The sequence below is a fragment of the Lampetra fluviatilis genome, chromosome 80 (genome assembly GCF_964198595.1).
Source record: "Lampetra fluviatilis chromosome 80, kcLamFluv1.1, whole genome shotgun sequence".
Taxonomy (NCBI): Eukaryota; Metazoa; Chordata; class Hyperoartia; order Petromyzontiformes; family Petromyzontidae; genus Lampetra; species Lampetra fluviatilis.
This window is the reverse complement of record NC_136354.1, coordinates 1,599,456-1,622,892: the sequence shown is the minus strand read 5'-3', so window position 1 is coordinate 1,622,892 and position 23,437 is coordinate 1,599,456. Positions and strand designations below refer to the sequence as shown.

General features: G+C 53.8%; 2 non-coding genes across 2 annotated transcripts; both read left to right on the top strand.

Annotated features, from left to right (window-relative positions):
* Nucleotides 1-1,400: 1,400 nt before the first annotated feature.
* Nucleotides 1,401-1,472, top strand: TRNAA-UGC (transfer RNA alanine (anticodon UGC)). The gene has a single exon. It is a non-coding gene; the product is annotated as a tRNA-Ala (tRNA).
* An 18,818-nt stretch (nucleotides 1,473-20,290) lies between these two features.
* TRNAA-UGC (transfer RNA alanine (anticodon UGC)) lies at nucleotides 20,291-20,362 on the top strand. Its single transcript has one exon. It is a non-coding gene; the product is annotated as a tRNA-Ala (tRNA).
* Nucleotides 20,363-23,437: the final 3,075 nt, after the last annotated feature.

Sequence of the window (23,437 nt, the reverse complement as noted above, 5' to 3'; positions counted from 1 at the left end):
AGATTCGTTCATGAGGCGATCCATATAAACAAATACAGAGACAATTTCAACCGAGAAGATGGATTCTGGCTTAGCAATCATTGGAAGGACGTAATTAACCATTTCGGATCTTAACTGATTGTGTCCACGTTTACGGTGACTTCTCAGACCGCGTTCCACTCACTGACATTGACTATATATCTTGTATTCTCCGCAGGGAATGGATTCTTTGCTCCGTTCACGCGACGGTCAATGGTATAGTGTATAGCATATTGTATAATAATAAATAGTATTAAAGTGTAATGTTTAATACAATGTATAAGGTAATATATAGTACACTATGTATTATTCTAAGACATAGGGTAGTGTATAGTAATACAATACAATACAATTTAATACTATGTAGTTTATACTTTAGCGTTTTACGTTGTTGTTTAGTTACTGCAGCTACATACTATTAACATTCCTTCCCTTTATTAATGCTACCCCTATCCCCCTCCCTTTGATGCTGCTAATCCTGCATAATGCATGGGCATTATGCAGCATTAGCATTTCACAAATAGCACTAATCGCATTCCTGCATTTCCCATAAATATGCTAAATTCCTCTTGATATGCAGATTATTTTGTCAATGCGCATTTCCCCCCCCCCCCCCTTCCAACCCAGCTTAAATAGACGCTCCAAGCGTGGTGGTGTTTTCTTTTAGACGCTGTCACCTCGACAGACCTGTCTTCACCTGAGTACGGCTACTTGTGTTGTGGCCGAAACGTTGTGATAATTATTTTATTATGTTTTAATTTGTATTATTTTATTATTTCCCTTCTACGTGACTTTACCGACAGAACCAAGAAGATGAATCCCTGCAGTCACGAAAGCTTTAAATCAAAATCTCTAAGTTCAACACCACGTAGCTCTGCGACGCTCGCCCGCCACGCTCCCTCACTCTGCTCTCTCGCTCTCGGACTCTCCACTGCTGGATTGCTCTCTCTTGCTCCGCTAGCTTCTCCACTGCTGGCTTGCTCTCTCTCGTTCTGCTAGCCTCTCCACTGCTAATCTACTACTATACACTAGGGTAGCTTCTCCACCACTAGTCTCATTATACAGGTAGGAACAATGTTCCACACTGCCCACCAGGGATTTTTTGTCTGTCTGACTGTCTGTCGTGCATAAATAAATATATAATATACATAGCTCTTTGATTGGTGGAAACCTACTGCCGGGTACGGAGAGGGGAGGTGCCTAAGGGAGGAGGGTCAGGGGAGGGGCCTATGGATATGGGGGGGGGGGGTCAGGGGAGGGGCCTAAGGGAGGGGGGGAGGGGCCTAAGAGAATGGGGGTGGGGGGAGGGGCCTAAGGGAGGGGGGTAAGGGGAGGGTCCGATAGTTAAGGGGGTTGGCTACCTGCCTGGCTGCCAGCATGGTGGGGATGTAGCTCAGTGGGAGAGCGCACGCTTTGCATGTGTGAGGGCCCGGGTTCAATCCCTGGCATCTCCATGTTGGAAGCTTTTATTTAATTTATGTTTTCAACAAAGGTTGATTTTCAAAATTAATTGGCTGTGTCCATGTCCCTGTAATCGGGGTGCACGTGAACTCTCTTAACCACATTCCTTCGGAGTGGGCAGGTAGGAACTTGGTTGGACAGCGCATTCGTGCGATCCGTGTTGGATACCGTAGTCGTGTTGGAAGTTGTAGCTGTTACTATTGCATCAGATGATGGTTGTTGATTTATTGGTGTAAGTCTTTAAGTTCATGTAGCTGTTGCAGCAGGTCGCGCCTGTGCTGTGACGCCGCCTCCTGCGTGTACCACGCACGCCAATCCACCTGACCTGGTCCTTGAACGGCCACGATGTTGTCGTAATGGCGCACCAGGTGCATGATGTTGAGCAGGGCGTAGACACCGCAGTCGTAGCCGTTCGGTTGCTGCGGCACAAGCACCGTGGTGATTGCCACGGTGGTGATCGCCACCGGCGTGCTCACCGATTTGGCGCGCACGACCCGGTCCACCACCGTGCTGGCGAAGGCCGCGATGTTTTTGGTGTTGCGCGACTGCCCGCACACAGCCATTGAGTCTAACAGCATGGCAGTCGTGGATCGGTATGATCCACACCGGCCTGGAAGACACGCCATCGAAGACGCAATTCAAGTCATCGAGATGGCCCGCCAAGAACTTTGTGTACAGGAACGTGTTGAACAGGTGGACGTATGCCGCTCGCGGCTGGCCGTAGAACTTCCTGAACAGGTTGATGATGGTGTCGTTCAACCACTGGCCAGGTTGTAAGCAGCGGAAGTCGTTCGGGAACAGCCTTCCGTACCCCGGAACGAAGACCACGTGTTCGACCGAGACAGGGGGCGGACAACGTGGAGTGACGCCGGGCGGAGGCGGGCTTGGTCGCCGCTTCACCTCTGGCCGCGACCGTTTTCCGCGCAGGATGAGCGGATCGGGCGGAGGCGGGCTTGGTTTGGACCTCCGCCGCTTCACCGCCACAGCAGACTCTTGCGGCGTTGGCTCCTCCGGCCGCGACCGTTTCCCGCGCGGGACGAGTGGCTTGCGAGCCTGTGGTCCCGCGCGTGGTTGCCACATGCCGTTTTTGCCAATGTCCATTCGCCATTTCGTCGAATGTATATTTGGCCGCAACGTCTTGAGGTGCACCTTCCGGAACGAGAGCGCCAAAGTTAAACAACGGAATCGACACGCCTGCCGTACGCGGCTGAACATCACATACAGCAACTCGAATGACAGATTCGGGCTGGCGCGACTTGGCTCCAGCAGGGCGATGATGTACGCGAACGTCGCGCCCTGGCATTTCCATGTGGTGATTGCGAACGACAGGTCGACCGCGTGCATCTCATAGGCGACCATGACCTTGCCGATCCGGATTGTCTTCGGCTTGCGTTTGATCAGTCCGATCGGGATGTGGACCGCGTCGACACCACCATCAGCATCGCGCGGGGCGACGTTGAGATGACGCGGCCATGCGGCCACATCGACCCCATGCACGGAGACGATGATATGGTCAGGCGGCATCGGCACGTCAATGACACGGTGGATGCCATCGTCGCCGCTGTCGCTTTGAGCACGTATGGCTGCGATGGTGGCGTGGCGTTCGTCCGCATTGTCCCACGCGACGGATACCAGCGTGCAGGGCGTGCCATTCGCGACATTGTAGACGACGTTGCCGTTGCCATTGTTGAGGATCTGGGCAGGGCAGCCAGCGACGAAGTACCCGAACAGCTCGGGATTGTCTTTCTCCTCGTAGAGCAGTGACTGCAGCGAGACAGGAACGTCGCGCTTCAGGCGCCGAAGCCACCGCAGAACGTGTCGACCCGTGGTGACCGCGACGTGTACAGCACGTGCAGCATTGATGATCGCGATTGCTTGTCGTCAGGCACGTGGATTCCGTGAGCCAGGCCGGATCTGCGGCGATCTCGGTCTTGGTAATCGGTGCCGTCAGGCCATCGATTATGTCATCGGTGATGGGGCGGAAGGCGCAGTCGGCATCCGTCCAGCGGGTCTCCGTCGGGTAACGCCGCGGTAGCGCCCACATCCCCTGGAGGCGCCGGCAATGATCCGGACAGCCAGCGGCCCGGAGCTGCTCAGTCATCTCGAATACATGGAATCGCTCGAATAGGGAGCGCGCCATCAGGTCTTCCGACGACACGGCGCCGTACATGACGCAATATAAATCACGGCCGCATGTAACCGGCAGCTGTATGAAGTCGCCCTCCAGGAGGATGGAGATGCCCCCGAAAACCACGTGCGGATTGTACATTGAGCGCAGGCGCTGGTCCAACAGTTCGAGGAAGGCAGCCGGCAGCATGCTGACCTTGTCGGTGACGACGAGGCGCAAACTGTCGCCGCCGATGACGTTGAAAATCAAGTCCACCAGGCCGGCGTTCAGGTCCTTGACGAACGACTTCCACATGGCAGCAAAAGTCTGCCCCTGGGGCAGCGGGCAGGCGCCGACGCCGGTGTAGCAGCAGCAGGCCGTTGTGCCGCCGCGAGGCGATTTCATTGGCGGTTTTGTGGATGCAGACGCTCTTCCCGACGCCACCACCGCCGTGCATCATGAGCAACTTCTGTCCGGGCACGTCGACGATTTCCGATGCGACACAGTACTGGCCATCGGTCAGAAAGCACGGCCCGATTTTGACCATGGCCTCGTCATGGAACATCGGATCTACAGGGCCGCCATTTCTTCCACGGCCAATGGCGGCGCCAACGTCGCCGTGATCGGTTTGGTGCGGTTCGAGGGCATGGATCTGTTTGCGCATGTCGCTCAGCGACAGTCGGACATCATCAGCGGCCCCCTCGCCGTGCAGCAAATCGTAGTTGTCGGGCGGGGCGTACACCGGCACCAATGGCGCTGGTCCGTGGCTAGCCGCGAGTTGGTGGGCACTCACGAGAACGGCATCGTTGAAGAGCTCATCGCATGAAGCCGTCAGCTCCACATGGGACGCTCGTCGCTGAACATCGGGGCTGGCTGCTGCTGCGGTTAGCTCGTACATCTCCGACGGACAGAGACGACCCGCGTGCTCGGCATCCCCATCCCCGTCGGCGTTGTCAAGTCGCAGGCCAGGGCCCCTGGACTTGCCAATGCGGACGGTGGCCCAGTAGTCGGTATTGCGCTGCCTCCAGAGACTGGTGATCAGCTCGTTGCGACTGCTCCGATGCCACTTCAACATCAGGTGGAAAAGAGATCGGAAGCGCTGTCGATTGACGACGGACTCCGAGCGCCGATTCCATGCATGAATCATCTCGGCGAGACCGTCGCCATTGCGGGCGAACCGTGGCTCGTCCGCACTCTGCCATGGTACGAGCAGATCCAGGACGTATTTGGCGAACGGTTCGAGATCGCGCTTCCATGCAGAGACTCGAGCGGGATCGTCGGGTTTGTTCCCCGGAAACGACGGCGGCAGTCGGCCGGCGAGTACAGCGGTACGCATCTTGAGGCAAATGACACCATTATACTCAGCGAACAGAGGATGTTTGAGCCCCAGATCAAACACGTGCCGACCAGGTTGACCCGCCCCGGCAGGCTGAGCCGCAGCAACGCGCTGCTTGTTAGGGACCAGCTCGACGATGCTCTCGAACTCGAGCGCCGAGTATTCGACAAAGTGAATCCCGCGGTTGTCATACGATTCGGTCTGCGACATGAGGACGACTTTGCCGGACGGCAGCTTGTACGACGTCGCGCCGCCGACGCTGCCATCGCCCTTATCGTCAGGATCGACAACGAACACCAGGGCGTCCAGGGCCTCGTCGACGAACTGGTCGTCATCGACAGGCGGGTCAACGTCAGGCGCCGGAGGATCATCGTTTTTGCCGTCCTTGTCGATGGCGCGATCCAATTGCCGATCGACGTAGGCGACAGCTGCGTGTGGGAAGACGTAGCGGAATGTTTCAGTCTGGACTTCTGACGTGGCGCCCAGCAGGGCATGTACCATCAAGGGCATGGACCATTGGTGGGCGCCGGTGAACGCGTTGACCGTCCGCGACGCCAAGTGCTTCCCCGTGCGGTGTGCCGTGCCTGTGTCGTCGGCCACGCTTGGGTGTTGCGCAATGTCGTCCAGGGCAGACAGGAGCACAGCAGCGGCCTGGCGCAAAGGAGCGCCCTCTTTCGTCATATACGCTGCCTCGTACTCCTCGACGGCATCGCCGGCATCCTGCCCGCTAATGACGGATGAGTTGTTGTGGCAACCGACCAGATTGGTCGTGATCAGGTTCGATTCTACAAGCATCGCATCGGTCGCATGGCGCCGCATTTCCCATACGATCGGGCCAACAGGATGCAGGCGGATGAGTTGGCCACCCAACGGGTCGTACGGGCCGTCAATCATGTCCAGCGTTGCTTGATCGACGGGCAGGCCGACCAGAATGGCACGCTGATTGTCCTTGTGCTCCGGGCGCTTGTGCATAGCGATCATGAGAGGACAGGTATGCTCCTCATGAACGCCACGTGGCATGCACAAGCGGCACATATACAGGCCCTTCGGTGGCTTTTCGCAGGAAAATCCATGTTTGTGGTGCTGCGACAGGGCGGACTTGCGTTGCCCCACGGCGACGAACTCGCCATAGTGGGCCATCGCATCCGGCACATTCAGGTCGGCAGCGCGCGGGTGCGCGGCGTTGCTGTCTTGCACGACAATCCCGTCGCACCACTCGCGCACAGCAGGAGCCAGGTGTGTACAAGCCGTACTGTCGAGAATGTTGCCGATGACGATCTGAACGTCGGTTGGCGCGGCAGCCAACCGCGTCAGTAGCGATGGCGTCAGGACCGAGCTGTATGTATTCAGATGCCAATGCAGCCGTCCGCCCTTCTGCGACTCAATCACGCCGCTGACGGCGGCAATATTGAGATACGCGCCGCGCTCCCGCTGCAAGTAGTCCCACGAGACGCGAGTATGCGCAGCCATCGGACACCGTACGACGTCATCGAGCAGGATGCGCATGTGGTTGGCGAAAGACATTGTGGCCAGAGCAGGATGGGGACTCGTCACCGCCATCCTCGCGCCGGCATTGGAAACGAAATCGTCGGGCAGGTCGGCGCGCGTGAAACCTGTCCGCTGCAGCGGGCAGTTGACATTTTTCCATTGGCGAGTATCGCGCATGATGGCCAGGCGCAGGACGGATAAGTCCTCAAACTCGGGCGGCGACCCCGTCAGAAAATGACTCCCGATCCCGTACCTGAGACGCATCGCAGCCAGTTTGGGGCGCGTGGCCTCGCGCTCAAACGGGCTAAACGGGACAGTCGATCCGACCATGGACATGATGCGGCACACCTTGGCGTTCAGCTTCTTGGCCTCATCTGACAGCAGGTTGTCGTGCGCCCAGAGCAGGCGTTGTCGGAACGCCGACGAATTGGCCAGCTCGCCGAGTTTCTGAAGTTGCGAAGCCCGTTTGGCGCCTATGCGCGCCGTCTGCCGGACGCATGTATGCCGCTGCAGCTGATTGAACGCGGTCGCAATGAAGAGCGGGTCCTCGAACCGGCCATCATAGTAGAGAAAGAGATGGCGCAGGAACTTTTTGTTGAGAGAGCCCTTAGACAATCCCTTGCCCAGAAGGAACAAAGACGCGACAACCGCCGACATGAGGACGTCGTTCTCGTCCCACTCGACGATTGGGTCTTCGCCGCGTGAAACCACCGCGGTAGGAGGGGGAACACGATCTCCGGCATTCTTGTCGTCGGGGTGAATGATGTAGTTCAGCGCCTGCAGCGCCAGGTTGACGCCGCCACTGAGGAGAGATTGTTTGGGCAAGACCGCCGCGTGAACAAGATCACAGCCCGTGTTGCTGGCCGGCGACTCTGGCACGTCGTTGTTGACGTCGTCATCGTCGACGTGCGCATTCATTGCAGCGACGTCAACATCGTCATTGCAGATGGCGTCGTTCTCGATGGCGGCACCCTCCTTGTCCAGGCGTCGGCGCATTTTAGAGGAATTGTCGATGGTAATGCCGTCGAATCGCGGATGTTTGACCCCGGTCCAGAACTCGAGCCACTGGTACGCTCCGGTGACGTCGATGTTGTACATGTCGCGGAAACGAGCCTGCACCTTCCGCCAGGCGTCGCGCGGCCCGAGAAAGGTCACCTGCGGGTGTTGCACCGGGGAAACCCGGGGCAGCACGTTGGCCACCTCGACAGGACCGTCTTGCATGAAACAAATGGCGTTCCCCGTGGAGTGGCTGGCCCTTATCAAGATGTCAATATTGAAGGCTCGGGCAGGTAAAATCGCGTTGAGCGTCGTGCTGTTCACTTTGGGCAGCGACCCCCGCCGACCATAGTCGTGCCCGTTGTAGAGGCTGAAGTCGTGATTGGCCGGATTTTTCGCACAGGTCGAGCACAGGACGACGTTGTTGATGTCGGGCACGAGATCCGGATTGAGATGGTACCGGACGTCGTTCACGCGCAGCACGGAGACGTGCCGTTCAACGAGATGCTCCGGCAGGGTGCACTGCTCGGCGACTTGCTCATTGGTGAGGCGGAACACAATGGGAAGCTGTTCGACGGGGCCGGCGTCGACGATGGTCTTATTGGCCTCAAAGAGAAACTCATTGCACGATGCGCACGCCGTGATGTGCCCCGTGCCGGGGTCATGGGCAGCCGCACTGCGCTGACAGTGCACAGCGTCGTCGTGGCCTACCGCACCGCCAATGGCTCGCAGGATCCACTCGCAGACCGCGGGTCCGTTAGGCCCATGCAGGCTCTCATCATTGAAAACAAAGGCGTCGGGATGGTTTGCGCACAGGTGGAAATACAGCAGCGCCAGACGCGGATCCTTCGCGAAATTTTGCGACTTCGCCAGGAACCTGACGGTCTCCTCACTAGGGTCCTGCTCAGCGAGAGCGGTCTCGGCCAGAGACGCCAGCATGGCGTCCTCAGTATCGACACTGACGCGTCGCTTCTCGGCCTTCGCGACGCGCGTGCGCTCCAGTCGGGCAGCACGCTCTTCGGGCGTCTGGGGCACGGCACGTCGGACAGCCAACGCGACGCACGCGCGCTCCAGTCGGGCAGCACGCTCTTCGGGCGTCTGGGGCACGGCACGTCGGGCAGCCAACGAGACGCACGCGCGCTCCAGTCGGGCAGCACGCTCTTCGGGCATCTGGGGCGCGGCACGTCGGGCAGCCAACGAGACACGCGCGCGCTCCAGTCGGGCAGCACGCTCTTCGGGCATCTCGTCCTTTATTGTGCGCCCGCCGCCGTACTGTGGCCAGACGTCGCCGATGGTTGCGAACGTCCCCACTTTCTCCACACTGCCGATGGTTTCACTGAACGTCGGCGATCACGCCAGAAAACTTTTGCAGTTAAGCAAACTGCAATATGCCAAGACAGTCACAGTCACTGAACTGCGCAGAGTGCACGACAGACAAATATGCACGACAGACAACCAAATAATCCCTGGTGGGCAGTGTGGAACCTGTTGTTCCTCCCTGTATAAGATTCAAATACTGTCAATAATAGCTGTATAATAATAAAATACTGTCAATTATCTTTTTTCACACTCACGATGTATCTATCATGTCAGAATAATTTATAAATAAGAAATGCCAAACCTCTTTTTTTCAAATAAAGAAATGGCAACCTCGTGTCTTACCCACAAATGTAGCAACTACCCAAAGCGTTGAGTAGGCACGTAAAATAAATTCATCAACTGAAATTGATTATGCTCCTGACAAATAAACAAGTCACGTGAGATTAGATTATTTACAATGCATGTACATTACATGCCAATGTTCATCATCATCAGCCATGCTCAATCTACTGCTGGGAGAAAAGGTTCCCCAATATTTTCCCCGATATTGTCACCATCCCTCATGATCTTGTGATCCACCCAGCTCATGCGCATGAGATGATCTCATTGCTTCATCTCTGTGGTGGTTATTTTCTCACACGTGTTTTCTCCATCGGTTGACATTCCATCCCAAGTTCTGTCCACTTGCTATTATCCCTTTTAGCCACGATGTGTCTTGGCCAAGCCTAATTAAAACTCTACTTGCATTTTTTGCAATGTTGCATTGAGGAGAAAGTGAAGTAACCAAAAAATAACTGTATGAATTAAAATAGAGATGGTCAAAATGAAATAAAAATAATGAAATAATGACTAAATCTATCATAATTAATTGAAAAACTGGAAAGTGTGCTGGGAGTGGGGGGGGACTCCAGTTGAATCGTAAACATGGTCACAGGCAGCCATTGCCACAATGCACACATGTCCAGTTAGGGATGTTCATTGAATTTTTAAGGGTGTTGCGATAATTGCATGCACAAAAGCCTATTAAAAAAACCATTACCAATCTTCAGCACACCCACAATGACCGGAGTGAAGTATGGTCAAAACAAGCTCAATGACTGACATGGCGTGGTTAGGCCTTCATCTAGCAGTGGCTTGACCAAGTGGTGTACGTTTATTATATTGTTTATATTGTATCTATAATGATCAGAACAATGACATTGCAACATGCGTCTGTAAAAATGCGTGCCATGCGCCAAGCAGTTTGATCAAGTACTCAAAAAGTAGAAGATTATAGATTCCATGACTTAGGAATCAATACAATATTCCATAAGCAAACGGTACAAATCGATAATAAAAGTGCAGGAGATACAAAACACTGAGTATGCTTCGCCAGTACTCTAACTTACAATAAGATATTATATGTGCATATGCAGCTTATTCTGCGTCAAGAGATACGAGAAAAAAGCTTATCAATATAATCATGGTGCTTTTAGTGATAAAGCAAATATCTGTGGAGTCATGTACCGCCTTGAAGACTCTTAATAGAAGACTATTAATATTTACGTTGAAGCCTATTCGCCATTGTTTGAAGCACCATCGGTGGGGGAGGGAGAGAGCACAGAGGTGGTGGGGTGGGAAAGGACTGGCACCAACATGGCCTCGAGTGCATGGGAGAGTTAACGCAGCGAATAAGATGCACGACAAAGAGACAGACAAATAATCCCTGGTGGGCAGTGAGGGACCTGTTGTTCCTACCTGTATGTATAAAAAGTAACTTGACTTTAGGTAGCCAGGCAGACAGCCCCCTTAACTATCGCCCCCCCTCCCTTAGGCCCCTCCCCTGAACACCCCTCCCCCATATATTTAGGCCCCTCCCCTGACCCCCCTTCCCTTAGGCCCCTCCCATGAACACCCCCCCCCCATATCCTTAGGCCCCTCCCCTGACCCCCCCTCCCTCAGGCCCCTCCGCTGACCCCCCCCACCCCTCAGGCCCCTCCCTTGACCCTCCTCCCTTAGGCAACTCCCCTCTCCGTACCCGGCAGTAGGTCTCCACCAATCAAAGAGCTGTTTATGTTATATATTTATTTATGCACGACAGACAGACAGACAGTCAGACAGACAGACAGACAATAAATCCCTGGTGGGCAGTGTGGAACATTGTTCCTACCTGTAATATTACCAGATATGAACGATACCTTCGGATGAATTTGTCTTGATTTCCGGAACTTGCTGTTTATATAACTACCGATGCACACAGTAATCAAATTGTTTACTTAAACATTTGGAGATGAAAACAAGTGCTTCGAAACATCCAATACACTTTTTTATTTCCGAATAAAAAAATTCCAAGAATAAATAAATTGGGAAAGCATTATAGTATCCATCCACATGTATTCTTGTTCTTTTTGTTTCAAAGAAATACATTTTGCTTGGACTCTGTGCAAACACGATGTGTACAGGGCCCAGGGCCAACAGCAGAGTGAGTGGGGTGACAAGGGAGAGGAAGAAGCTGATGACGAAGTTTCACCCCGTACCGAGGTGGAACTGCACCCAGGTAGAACCAGAATGGGGATGTAGCTCAGTGGTAGCGTGCGCGCTTCGCATGTGTGAGGCCCCCGTTGCAATCCCCGGAATCTCCACGAGGTGATGTTTTGTCAGTGGCCAATTTTACTCAAAGGAATATGCGTGGCCTGGACAAAAAACGCCTGCTTGTTTTCATTCGTTATGGTTGCTAAGCACAGATCCAGAAGACCAACATGTCATACGGTCAGCAATGAACAGCACTACAACCAAAGTTGTAGTCGATAACAGTTGACATATTTATGGAAATTAGAAAGATTATTAGACTTGAAATCGTCGCATGGACTTCCAAATTCGAGCAGTGCGTGGAAGAAGCCGATAGAAAAGTGTTGTGACCTGCCGAGTGGTGGTCGAACGGAGTGGGTGAGACGAAAATCAGTCTGGAGTCTTCATCGCTGAAGGAGAACTCAACGAGTTGAATTATATCAGGATACTTGGGAAATTTTCTTGAAAAGAGTCGAGGTAAATTATGCCTAGGTAATTGAATGGGAAATCAAATTGTGATTTGAAGAAGAAATATGATCGTTGAATTTTTAACAAAACACTAAAGACCCAGATGGGACTCAAACCCACAATCCCCCAACTACCAGAAGCTGGTGACTTATCCATTAGGCCACTGGGCCATATTCATCTAGCCGTGTGTTATTTGTGATGACCCCTAATGTGGATGAGATGTCACTTCCTGTTTCAAAGAACAAATTTGACCTAAGGTCTTCGCTCATTTACCTACTTCACATTCCCTATTGTACAAATACTGGAGGAAGGGCCTTTGCTATTGATGCCCCCAGGGTCTGGAATGCTGTTGCCAATAAACTGCAACTTGAATCACTACCTATGAGATCTTCACTCAAAACTGCTCTAGAGGAGTTGTACACCCCTAGCTGCCACTGCAATTTAGTGGCCTAAAATACAATGTTTTGATCCGGATGATCGCTGCAAAGTATGATATGTGTTTTGATTTAGTGTGCTGCTCTTAAAGGTGCATTGAAAAATGTTGATACTCCGACTGATGCTCCTACTGTTGTGGAGTGACTCATGCAGCCATGCAGATGTAGTGGTGGTGTTGACATGCGCCGACAGTGATGGATTACGGGGCGGCGCGAGGTGCGGGGTTGGGCACGCATGTGGGCGTGGTGTGCACGCGCGCGCCGGGAGTAAGGGAGTACGGGGCGGCGCAGCGTGGGGGATGGGTGCGCGCTGACACGAGGGTGAGAAAAGGGGATCGTAGGCAGCGCACAGTGATTGGTCAAATGGGATGGGTGCTCTCAGCGACGTCCGCAGGGTGGATATAAAAGAGGACGCACGTCTTCAGTTGAAGACTGAAGACGGAGTTGAAGAAGTAGTGCCCTGAGACCCCTAGTCCCGCTGTCCTTGTCGGGACCGGGTTCCTGTGTGGCTCGGAGGCGAGACTGTGGGACCCGTGGTCCGACGCCCTTGTGGGTCGGGACTGTGGGACCCAGAGTCGAGACGGACACCCCGGCTGGGTGTGTTCCGAGAGGCTACGGGGCGTAAGAGCCCGTGTTGGTGTAGCCAGGTGAACCGTGTGGGTTAGGCTGGTGTTAGCCGACCGTGTAACTAAGTGGGTGTTGGTCACCCGAGTAACTAAGTGGGTGTTGGTCACCCGAGTAACTAAGTGGGTGTTGGTCACCCGAGTAACTAAGTGGGTGTTGGTCACCCGAGTAACTATAGCTGGTGTTAGTCACCCGTGTAACTATAGTTGGTGAAATAAAAGAGTGTGCTACCCGTGAAGTCGTCTCCCGCGGAGTTACTACATTACAACTGGCGTCAGAAGTAAACCTGTCTTCCAAGAAAAGAATGGATACTAGGAAGACTACCCGTACCCACGAGCGAGATCGGGAAGACGACGGCGTACCGGGGACACAAACCTCGGAAGGAGAGGACGAGGAGTTGCCGCCGATGCCACACTTCGCGAAAATGGCCGACGCTCCGCTCGCCTCCGACACCAGCCTACAGGACGCACACTCCCGCCTGGCGGAGTTGTTGCTCGCCGCCGCTGCGATCTTGGCGGACATCACCGTTTTGGCGGGCGGAAGGACGGCTGCGGGGTTGGAGGAGGGAGCGCGGATGGAGGGATCCCGCCAGAAGGCACTTCGCGCCAAAAGTTTGGAAGTTGGCGCCTTTTTTGAGGGTCCGCCATCGGTTGGCGGGAAGCGCGGACACCACGTGGGGGGAGATCTCCACTCAGCGCTGCCCACGTCATCGGCGCGCGCCGGGACTCTCCATCATGCGCCTGCAGACGGAGCCGACATTTTCTATAACCACAGCGGCGCGCGGGAAAATCGTTCCTCAGACGACGACGACCGGGTCTTCCAGCAACGATTGCCCGCGCTGACGGCGTTCAAGGCGGACGGGGGCGACTGGGGAGCCTTCCAACGGAGGTTCCTCGCACATCAAGAAATGTCGGGGTGGTCCGACGCCACTGCCCTACGCGCGCTGCCAGCGACGCTCGACGACGACGCGCTTGCAGCCTTCATATCTGCTCCGAGGTCGTCTCGCTCAACGCTCCAGGCCGCGCTACATCTAATGGCTAAGGTGTTCGGTCCGCCCTCCACCTGTCGCCACCATTTCTACGAACGGCGCAAGGTGGTTGGAGAAACGACGCTCGCCTATCGCACGGCACTGCTTGCCCTGGCGGACGCAGCTTTTCCCCGCATGGATAAGGAGGGGAAGGACGCCATGGTGACGGAGCAGCTGCTGGCGTTGGCTCACGACCTGGGAGTCCCCATTAATACGGCGGACGAAATGGATATCTGCTCCCTGGGGATTGCCACGAGTATTCACGCATACGAAGTCCTCAAGCGCAAGCGGACGGTCATCTGCGCATCGACGGGGATCGCGGCACCTGCCGCCACGGTCGCCTAGCCTCAGCCTGCTGCGGTGCGGGAGGAGGCCTTCACCGTATCAAGACTGGGGGAGTGGAGAACGGGAGGTCGTTCGCCCACACGTTCATCCCGCAAGCTGGAGCAACCGAAACCTACGACGTCCCTCGTCGTCTGCTATAACTGCGGCCTTCGGGGTCACGTCACGTCCGGGTGCCGGGCTCCGCGTCAGCGCACCACGGGACCACGTCCGGACGATGACCTGGGCCACAAGTCGTCCCAGCTAAACCCGGCAAGTCGCGGCACCTCACACGCTCGGTCTACATACACGGCACACTCGGGTCGCCGCTTCGCGGTGGGGGGACCGCGTATGGGTACCGGGGATTCGGTTCGGCGAGGGGGGTTCGTACACGGCCCGAAAGCAGTCGAATGGTCCGAACTGGCCCACAGGATGGTGGCCGCGTCGGCCGGGTCGTCCGTGGTAACGGGGTTTATTGACGGGGTTGAGGTCCGGGTGCTTGTGGACACGGGTGCGTCAGCCACTATCATTTCGGACCTTATTTATAACATCCTTCCCGTCCAATGTCGACCCCTTTTGCCGGTGGACGTACCATTTTACGCGGCGAACGGGGGATCCTTGGGGATCATCGGCCAGATTCGGGCGACTATTTCTATTGGCGATATCAAATTGGCGGGTCCTATTTTTGTCTCATCATCGCTGGCAGTTCCTTATTTACTAGGTACGGACTTTCTGGCTAAAATGCCCATCAAAATTCTCATAGATCAGGCCTGCATTGAGCTTCCATCGGGACGGCGGGTTGCATTTTTGACGAATTCTACTAAAATACGCACGGTTTGTGCAACGGTGCAGGCGCTGGCAACTCAGACTGTACGGGTACCCCCGGGATCGCAAATGTTGGTACCCCTTCGATTGAGGAAACCCCTCGGGTGGATGCGGGGGGACAGGGAGTTCTGTTGGGACCGTCAAACAAAGCTGTTGGGGGCCTCGGTTTAGCGGTGGCTCAGACCATGGTGCGGGCGGACAGTGAGCCGTTCGTTATGGTCCTGAATACGGGGTCGCGGCCAGCCGGAATTACACAGGGAACGGTGCTGGCTCACGCGGCGCCGCTACCCGTCGAGGAACAACTCGTTGCTCACGCGGATTCCAGAGTTGATACACATCCTCAAATTGAGGAAGGGACAGAGTGGTTGGAATCGTTGTGTGCTGGGTCTGGTAACTTGTCTAGTGTGCAGTTGGGAGCATTGAAGGGGCTTGCTACTCGAATTCGCTGACGTGTTTAGTAGACACAAGTATGATATTGGCTGCACAGACCTGTTGCGCCACCACATAGCGACGGGGGACGCGGCCCCTATTCGACAGAATCCCTTCCGGCTCAGCCCAGCCGAGAAGGAGCATGTGCAGTCGGCGGTTAATGACATGTTGGCGGCCGACATTATTTCGCCATCTTCCAGTCCGTGGGGTGCTCCCATCGTCCTTGTTAAAAAACAGGACGGGTCCTTGCGGTTCTGTGTCGATTTCCGCCGCCTAAACAAAATCTCAATGGCCGACGCGTATCCGCTCCCCAGGATGGATGAGTCACTGGACGCCTTGGCGGGAGCACAGTTTTTTTCGACGCTTGGTCTGCTTTCGGGATTTTGGCAATTGCCTCTCGATGACGAATCGAAACCAAAAACCGCTTTCAGGACACCGGGAGGCCTATTTGAATTCAACCGATTGCCCATGGGCTTACATTCCGCTCCCGCCACGTTCCAGAGACTCATGGAATTGGTTTTGTCAGGACTCCAGTGGGACACCTGTTTGATTTACCTCGGACTTTTGAGGAGCACCTCCAGCGACTGAGAGCGGTGTTCCTCAGGATGCGTTCCGCTAAACTTAAATTTAAACCGGCAAAATGTTACCTGCTTCGGGAATCGGTCAGGTACTTGGGCCATATCGTTAGCCGTTCAGGGATCTCGACGGACCCTGCTAAGACGCACTGCATCAGCTCATGGCTAACGCCAACCTCGGTCACTGAAGTCCGCAGCTTCATAGGATTTGCCTCCTACTACCGTCGTTTTGTCAAGCAATTTGCCACCATAGCCAGGCCCCTGCACGCTCTGACGGCTAAAGGTGTGAGGTTTCACTGGGGGCCGGAAGAGGAGGTGGCGTTCTGCTCCCTTCGTGACGCCTTGGTGCGGGCTCCCCCCTTGTGTTACCCCGATTTCACGCAACCGTTTTTGCTTGACACGGATGCCAGTAACACGGGTATCGGGGGAGTGCTCTCACAGGTGGTCGGGGGGGTCGAACGGGTGGTCGCCTACGGTAGCAGAGTCCTGTCACCTGCGGAACAACGCTACTGCGTAACACGTCGTGAATTGCTGGCGATTGTGTTCTTTATACAGCAATTTAGGCCGTATCTTTACGGCCGTCCTTTTGTGGTTCGTACGGACCATGCGGCTCTCCAATACGCTATGCGGGTGGCGCAACCCTCCGGCCAATTGTCCCGATGGTTGGAGGTCCTTCAGGACTACCAATTCACGACGATTTACCGTAAAGGATTGCGGCACTCGAATGCGGATGCCTTGTCGCGATTGCCGCCGCGCACGGAATGCACATGTCTGCTGGGATCGGCGCGGTGTAAACCCCTTGGCGCCGCCCCCGCGGAAGTTTTGCTCGCCGCCTCTGACACTACGGGAGTCGACGTTCCTACGGGGACGGACTCGTTACTAGCGTTGCCTCTCATCGAGTGGGGCCGTCTCCAAATGGCCGACAGCTCCCTACTCACGCTACGTCGGAAGGTTGACGCTCCCGAAAGGGGGGAAACGCGGGTCGGTTCCTGGGTGTGCAGACAGGGCCTCTTGATGAAGTGGGACAACATGTCTCGGCGTCACGCGCTCGTTGTGCCATTTGCTATGCGGGGTAGGGTCGTTCTGGCTGCTCATGAACGACTCATGCATCTGGGTTTTCACAAAACACTCGCCCTAATCCAGCGAGACTATTATTGGCCGGGGATGGGCAATGACGTGGCGAACATCCGTAAGGGATGTGTAGGGTGCGCCCAAAGAAAACCGCCGCCAATAGCGGCTAATCCACCGCTGCAATCCATTCAGGTTTCACGCACAAACGAATTGGTTGCGCTCGACATCCTGGGGCCTTTTCCCGCTACACCTAGGGGTAATAAGTACCTGCTGGTTGGCGTAGAGTACTTCACCCGTTGGCCCATGGCATGGCCACTCGCCAACCAGTCGGCTGCGGCAGTGGTGGACACCTTTGTCCAGGGCTATGTTTTGGACAAAGGCGCCCCCGAGCGCTTGCTGACGGACCAGGGAAATAATTTTTCGAGCGTTTTGTTGCGCGAGGTGTGCGACCTGTTGGGTACAAAGAAAGTGCGGACCTCCCCGTACCATCTGCAGACTGACGGAATGGTTGAACGTCTGAACAGGACGATTACCTCTATGCTGTGCCAACAGGTCTGCGACGATCAGGTTGACTGGGACTTACAGGTACCTGGGGTACTCGCGGCCTATCGAATGGCCCCTCATGCGGCGACGGGGTTTTCCCCATTTTTTCTCATGTATGGGCGGGAGGCCGATCCGGCCATGGACGTCCAACTGGGGATTTCCCAGCCACGCGATAAATCTAAATTGGCAGACCACATCAAATTTAATATCGCCAAACTGGCTGAAGCGCGAGAGGCTGCGAGATTGAATTCGCGGTCTCGGCAGATTGCGAACGAAAGATTACATGGGCGAAGGGTGCATACGCACGATTGGAAACCAGGCGATAAGGCCTGGCTGCATTGTCCACATACACCATTGGCTACGTCCCCTAAATTGTTGAGACCATGGAGGGGGCCAGTGGATATTGTGCGTGTTGCACGACCCCAGAGTATACAGATTAAATGGGAAAAACGCCGTTGGTACGTGTACCCCTCCCGACTGAAACCCTTCGCGGCACCGCGTGACCCCACTTTGTGCCGTGACGACCGGGCGTGTGATGTGACCGTCGACTCGGGGAGGGATGTGTCGCAGGCTGATCCTCACGTGTCTCCACCTGACTCACCCCCAGGTATCTCGGACCTGACGGCTGTTGACCGTCGGGAACTGGAATCCTGCGGCACGCACGGATCTCCGATGCCTGGCCCGTGCCTTCCTGGACTGCCGGCACCACCGGACGGGCAACCGCGTCGGTTGCCGTACGACGGGCCGGCAAGGCGGACTCGTGCTAGGACACAACACTTTTCGTGAAAAACATAAAAAAAAAATTCACACCCGAGCTCGCCGCCGCGCTCCCCCTCTGCCGGGGTAATGTCCCGTTCAAGGGGCGCTCGGAAAGAAGAGGACGCTGCACGAATCGGAAATTTTTGTTTTCTTGCATACACATTTATTCTTGTCACTCGCCGGATTGTACACATTGTTTTTGTTGTTGCAGTGGCATGTGCTGATTTTTGCGAATGGGGGTGTTCTTGTTGTGTTGTTGTTCTTGTTGTTGTGTTACGGGGCACACATGGGGGAAAGGGGAGTGATACATTTTTATAGCAGCCGGGTCGGCTGCGAGCTATGTGGTAGGGGGTGATGTAGTGGTGGTGTTGACATGCGCCGACAGTGATGGATTACGGGGCGGCGCGAGGTGCGGGGTTGGGCACGCATGTGGGCGTGGTGTGCACGCGCGCGCCGGGAGTAAGGGAGTACGGGGCGGCGCAGCGTGGGGGATGGGTGCGCGCTGACACGAGGGTGAGAAAAGGGGATCGTAGGCAGCGCGCAGTGATTGGTCAAATGGGATGGGTGCTCTCAGCGACGTCCGCAGGGTGGATATAAAAGAGGAAGCGCGGGAGCACTCGGGGTGGTTAACCAGTTGAAGACTGAAGATGGAGTTGAAGAAGTAGTGCCCTGAGACCCCTAGTCCCGCTGTCCTTGTCGGGACCGGGGCCCTGTGTGGCTCGGAGGCGAGACTGTGGGACCCGTGGTCCGACGCCCTTGTGGGTCGGGACTGTGGGACCCAGAGTCGAGACGGACACCCCGGCTGGGTGTGTTCCGAGAGGCTACGGGGCGTAAGAGCCCGTGTTGGTGTAGCCAGGTGAACCGTGTGGGTTAGGCTGGTGTTAGCCGACCGTGTAACTAAGTGGGTGTTGGTCACCCGAGTAACTAAGTGGGTGTTGGTCACCCGAGTAACTAAGTGGGTGTTGGTCACCCGAGTAACTAAGTGGGTGTTGGTCACCCGAGTAACTATAGCTGGTGTTAGTCACCCGTGTAACTATAGTTGGTGAAATAAAAGAGTGTGCTACCCGTGAAGTCGTCTCCCGCGGAGTTACTACATTACACAGATATGGCTTGCAGAGTTTGGTAGAACATGTTGTTGACGTCGTTTATTGTGAAAATTCGGTCAAAGTTCCAATGACCACTGTTTCATTGCTTTCATGGCTTTATTTTGGTGATTTTCGAAACGTTTTTTGGTTTGTCCATGTTTTTTGTTGTAGTACAGAGTTAGACTGATGGCCGTAATCTACGTTGTCTTGTGGTTGTTGTTGTTTGACTTGCATCCCACTGGGATTTTTGCACACAGTTCTAGATTTGAAGCTTTCGTGACTGCAAGGATTCATACTCTTAGTTCTTTCGGTAAAGTCACGTATTAGGTATAGCCCTGTGAGCCATTCGGCTCTTGAATCGGGTGCAACCGCAACAAAAAACAAAAACATGAACAAAAATAAAGTAATAAAATCACGTCATGATTGTATTACTTTATTTTTATTAATTTTTATTTAAGTACGTGACTTTACCGAAAGAACTAAGAGTATTTTGCACAGTGTTGATGGACGGTGCTTTTTCTGCAATATTTTTCTGTCTTTTCTCGGATTTTCTGTTTGCACATAGTCACTATAAAATGTATTCTTGTTCATGTTTTTGTTTTTTGTTGCGGTTGCACCCGATTCAAGAGCCGAATGGCTCACAGGGCTATACCTAATAAATTAACTTGAACTTGAACTTTCATGGTCCTCGGAAGTAGCCCAGGTAATGCTTGCTTCCAAGTGCCGCTATCTAACAACCGGGAAAAGGAACAGATCTGCGAGATTCCCGAGTAGAGTCTTCAACTCAGGCCATGACCCCGATAGCCCCCTTACACAACGAGGTCACGTTACTGGGTTCAGACTGACCCAGTGTGGTGGGGATGTAGCTCAGTGGTAGAGCGCATGCTTTGCATGTGTGAGGCCCTGGGTTCAATCCCTGGCATCTCCATGTTGGAACCTTTTAGTTAATTTGTTTCCAACAAAGGTTAATTTCCAAAATTAATTGGCTGTGTCAATGTCCCTGTAATAGGGGTGCACATTAACTTTCGTTAATATCACCCTAAATGAACGATACCTTCGGATGAATTTCTGGTGATTTCAGGAACTTGCTATTTGTATAACTAGCGATGCACACAGTTATCAAATGGTTTATTAACAAAATTGGAGATGAAAATAAGTGCTTAAAAGTATCCAAAACACTTTTTTTTATTTCCGAATTTAACACATTCCTGCGGAGGGAGCTGTTGGAACGTTAGGTTGCTCGGTCAATGGCCAGGGTCAACAGCGGCGTGGTGTATTCTGCAAATATGGCCGACTGTGAAGGCGGGCACAAGCCGGCGTGAGTAGGTTAAACGTTGAGTTTTATCAGTGCACCACGGGGTGACCAGTCCCTCCCCACCCAGCCCCACCCCTCCCACCCCCCATCTAGCCCCACCCTCCCCACCCAGCCCCTCCCCACCCAGCCCCTGCCCACCCTCCCCTCCCCACCCTCCCCACCCAGCCCCTCCCCACCCTCCCCTCTCCACCCAGCCCCACCCCTCCCATTTTTGGATGCACGACGAACGGACGGACACAATAATCCCCTGTGGGCTGGTGCAACCAGGAGGTTCCTACCAGTAATATTTCCCAGAATAAATAAATTGGGAAAGCATTATAGGATCCATCCACATGTTTTCTTGTTATTTTTTTTTTGTTTCAAAAAAATAAATTTTGCTTAGACTCTGTGCAGAATCGATGGGTTCAGGGCCCAGGGCCAACAGGAGAGTGAGTGGGGTGACAAGGGAGAGGAAGAAGCTGATGACGAAGTTTCACCCCGTACCAAGGTGGAACTGCGCCCAGATAGAACCACCAAAGGGATGTAGATCAGTGGTAGAGTGCACGCTTCGCATGTGCGAGGCCTCGGGTTCAATCCCCGGCATCTCCACGAGGTGATATTTTGTCAGTGGACAATTTTACTCGAAGGAATATGCGTGGCTTGATTTCATTCGTTATGGTTGCTGAGCACAGATCCAGAAGACCAACATGTCATAGGGTCAGCAATGAACAGCACTACAATCAAAGTTGTAGTCGATAAGAGTTCACATAATCTTCTTAAACAACTAGGCTGATTTGGTCTTCTGCGTGCGTGTCTGGACGTTTTCCAAAAGTGTAATGCAAATACGGGCCCATGATTGGACAAAACCCACACAGCTCACTTTGATTCGATGAAAATAAATAAAACAGCTGGAAGAGAGCGAAAGCTCACTTTGATTCGATAAAAAAAATAAATAAACGGCCGGAAGAGAGCGTCTATTCGGTCAACATTTCCACTAATTTCACGCAACACCATAATCAGAGTGATGGTCGCAACGGAAAATCTACAGTAGGTACAGTGTTGCAGTTTCACCCGCCGAACACAAGCAGAAGCACACAGAAGGTAAGCGCTGTGTGATAGCATAGGTCTGGCAAGGTCTGCGCCGCAGTGGTGCAGTGCACTGTGGGCGCAGACCCTGCGCTGTGTGAGTGTGGTGTGTATGCAAGTGTGCGAATGGTAGTTACGGTAATATTACGTATATTTATGTAAAAAATGGGTGCTGCGTGCTGCGATTAGTGGAGTCCCCAAACAACTTTACCTTACGAGTAGGCAGGGGTCGCTTTCCAGTGAGTCTTCGCGGACTGAGCTGGCAGCTTCACCTGCCGGGACCACGGCCAGTTGCGTAGCGCCCCCTACAGTTTCGGGAGTTCCGCTCATGGGTCAATACCCCCATGGGGCAACCGAGCTGACTGTTTGATGGGTACAATGGGTACTTTTCGGTTTATCTGGCTTATTACCATTATTATGTATTGACGTTGATCACGTCTCCATGGACGGATTGCTGTCTACTTCGGTTGTGTAATTGAGATTTTGTGCATGGTGCTGCTGGTAAGGGCATGTGTTGCATAATATGCAGCATGTGTCCACGTATCATGTTTGGCACGGATGCAGTTACTGTACATTTTTCATGTTTTTGAGTGCCAATCCCATGCACTTTGAAATGTAATAAACTGTCAAAAAAGGTTGCAGCCCGGCTCCCGCTGCTGTCACTCTCTGGCCGCTGCACAAGGCATATCGGAATTTACGACATGCTAAAACAATGAGTACAGTGTGACACCGCCCGGGTAACTCCCGGGATCAAAATGCGCATTGGAAAGTGATCGCTTTATTGAGATGATTATGGTACTACCACAGGGTATTGTGAACGGTTCACGAGGAGGAGAGGTCTGGATTTGTAAGTCTCACAGTACCGGTAAGAAGCGCCGGGTGGGGGATGCCCTCCACTGGGGTACAAATTCTGTCATTATAGTATACGATCATCCAATGTTTCTATCTGCAAGCTGTCATAACTGAAACGATCCCCGTTATTGTTCGATTGAGAAATGGAGTGACCCATACCTCTGATACCATATGTGAGGAACCCTAAAATCTGATGCATGCGTAAAACACCCACAATGGGAATTCGTAAACGTAAAAACACCAACAAAATACATTTTTACATAAGAAAAAAATAGGTGGCCCCATAGCGGATCTGTCTGTATGTGTACATACAGACGGGGGATGCAGGGGCCAACCTGTGTGCGACCGGAACGGTGCCATTGCCGACCAATGTCACTGTGGATGGCGCACACGCTGATGCACACCGGAGCTGTGTCTTTGCGATGCAAGGCCATGGTGGATGGTGGAGTGCATATGGATGGTGCGTTACGAATAAAATAAAACAAAACAAACCACTGGATCTGTAAGTGTGCCAGTGTGTGCTTATGGTGGATAGTGGTGCGTGTGGAAGTGAGGGTCATCTTTGGGTAAAACAAACACTCTGAACGAGCAAGAACTTAACTGGCGGTCGCGTAGGGACTTGGTAGCGAGCAGGGTAGAGGCACTGCATGTATTATATCTGTCGTGACAACGTTTGTGCGTCAGTCGGGGGGACTTTATCTGCTAGTACCCGTGCGCAACAGTACAGCGAGATATATATTGTACAGTGCTTCAGATGTCATGGACTGAGAG